We start from the raw sequence: 2,458 nt of genomic DNA, 5'->3' as shown, positions 1-2,458 counted from the left end.
AAGAGAGTTGGTTGTGTATTTATTAAGTGGACAACATGTGAGATTGCATATTTCCAAAAGCATAAAGGCAGATTAGACTGAAAAATTAAGGCTCTTCCAACAGTAAGAATGTGTTGATGTTTCCTCTCAACAATTCCATTTTGTTGAGGGTTTCAACACAAGAAGTTTGGTGTTGGATTCCTTTAGATGAGTAACTTTATAAGAAAATTGAGTTTGAACATATTGTATGAAACATTTTATGAGATGGCATGTTTCAGATTTATACTTCATGAAGTGAGCCCAAGTAAACCTACTTTTATCATCAACAATAGTCAAGTAATACTTATGACCAAAAGTAGAAAGGTTTGAAATAGGTCCCCATATATCCATATGTAAAAGATCAAAGATACATGCAGATTTAGTAACATTATCAGTATATGGAAGCCTTTTCTGTTTAGCTTTATGGCAAATGTCACAAGGATCATTAGTTCTATTGCAATGTATAAAAGGATAAGTGTTCTGCATAGTTACTAGCTTATCATTAGATAAATGGCCTAGCCTAGAGTGCCAAAGGTTACAATCAGTATAGCTAGTATAGGCATTAACATTGTGAGGCTTTGGTTGAGTCAAGATGGATGATACCATAACATACAATCATCCTTTCATATCAGCTGCACCAATCATCTTCAATAAGTGAGGATCCTGAATTGTGCAGCCATTATTTGAAAAAATTAGATTACAAGGCCGGGAAGAAGTAAGTTTAGAGATTGATATAAGGTTGAAATTAAAGCTGGGAATGTATAAAACATTAGTAAGATATAGAGGGGCAAAAAACATCACAGTTCCTGAATAATGGGCAACAACTTGGCTCCCATTTTGTAGAGTAATTGATATAGGTTTGATTTGCTAGTAGGACTGAAATTGAGACAGGGAGTAACAAACATGATACGTTGCTCCACTGTCTAGGATCCAAGAATCTTCTTTGGTAACATAGGACAATATCAAATGGTTACCTGGATTTTTGGCATTTGAATTGGAGGAGTTAGATATGATATAATTGGCAGAGTGTTTCTGTTGACTTAGCAAGATCCTTAAGGCTTGTTGCTCTTCAGGTGTAAAGGAGGAGGTCGAGTTGTAACGCCCCGAAAAATACTTCTAAAAAACATTGCGGAAAAATGGGTAATTTTTTTTTTCTTTGGATAAAGAGATTGTATAAAACTGTTTCCTTTTTAAAACCTTCATTTTCCGGGACATCACTTTAAGTAACTCAAATGCGGAAAATCAACTTATCGTTATCGAATGATAACTTAACGTGATTCACAATTTCCTGAATAAAGTAATGCATATAATCAATTAAGTCATAATCAGATCCTACAGATTAGTTCAATAAAGGCGGAAACTACATCGCCACTACATATACAAAATCACCAGATACACAGCCTCCATAAAAAAAAACAAAAGGACATCGACTGGCCCCCAAGCTGACTCAGAAGATTCCAGGAATGCTGGACCCCTCACTCGGGTCCTCCTCCTCTTCCTCTTCCGAGTCAGACACAAGGTCGATCACCTCCACTGAACTCTCTACGTTTACGAATTCAATGACCTCGTCCTCCTCTTCCTCATCTTCCACTTCGTTATGCCATAACCCCGCGGCATAATTCAGAGGGGATGACATTCTCAAAATCGGAGTCTTCTTGCAGGAACATCCTCCAAGAACCCGGCTCCTCTGGGCTCTGTGGGATGACGGAGCATCCAAACAATCCGCCCACGTCTTATGACTATGGGAGGAACCAGCACTGTCACTCCTGACTGCCAAGTGTCGAGGTCCAACATCTGGAGGTATCATACCCGCTGGCGGCAATGTGAAAGAAGCGTCAATGTAAGCGTCGGGGTGGGGGATCATCATCGATGACCTGTTGCACTCCATGTGCAACGACAGACCGAAGAGGCCTGTGTAAGTGTATCAGTGCCCATCACTGCCCCATTGTCCCGCCGGGGACATCGTGAAGTGGTAGCCGCGAATGTGGATGTTGTTGTAGGCCATCTGCATAGTAAACATATACAAAACAAGAAACAATACAACAGAGAGAGTAAGACATCTAATGAACATAAATTCATTGACGGCGTGGACTTACTCAGAATATCACACTCAGACATAAAATATATTTAAACATATAATTCATCAGTTATCATCAACATCATGAAGTAATACATAACTTACCAATTATTCCAACATTACCAATATATCAAATCATATAATCAATATTCTACTCATAACCATCTCACAAACATAAACGTAGAAATACATTATACCTGTAACTCACAAGTGGGAATTTACTTCCATAATGATAATGTATGCATGATATGTCATGATTATCCACCTTACACCAATATCCATCCAACATCCTAATCGGAAATAATCGAGAGTACAGGTCCCGTACCAAGCCGTTTTGTACCACCCGAAATAACATATCCTCGC

The sequence above is a fragment of the Lupinus angustifolius genome, chromosome LG09, assembly GCF_001865875.1.
Source record: "Lupinus angustifolius cultivar Tanjil chromosome LG09, LupAngTanjil_v1.0, whole genome shotgun sequence".
NCBI classification, from domain to species: Eukaryota; Viridiplantae; Streptophyta; class Magnoliopsida; order Fabales; family Fabaceae; genus Lupinus; species Lupinus angustifolius.
Note: the sequence above shows the minus strand (reverse complement) of the source record.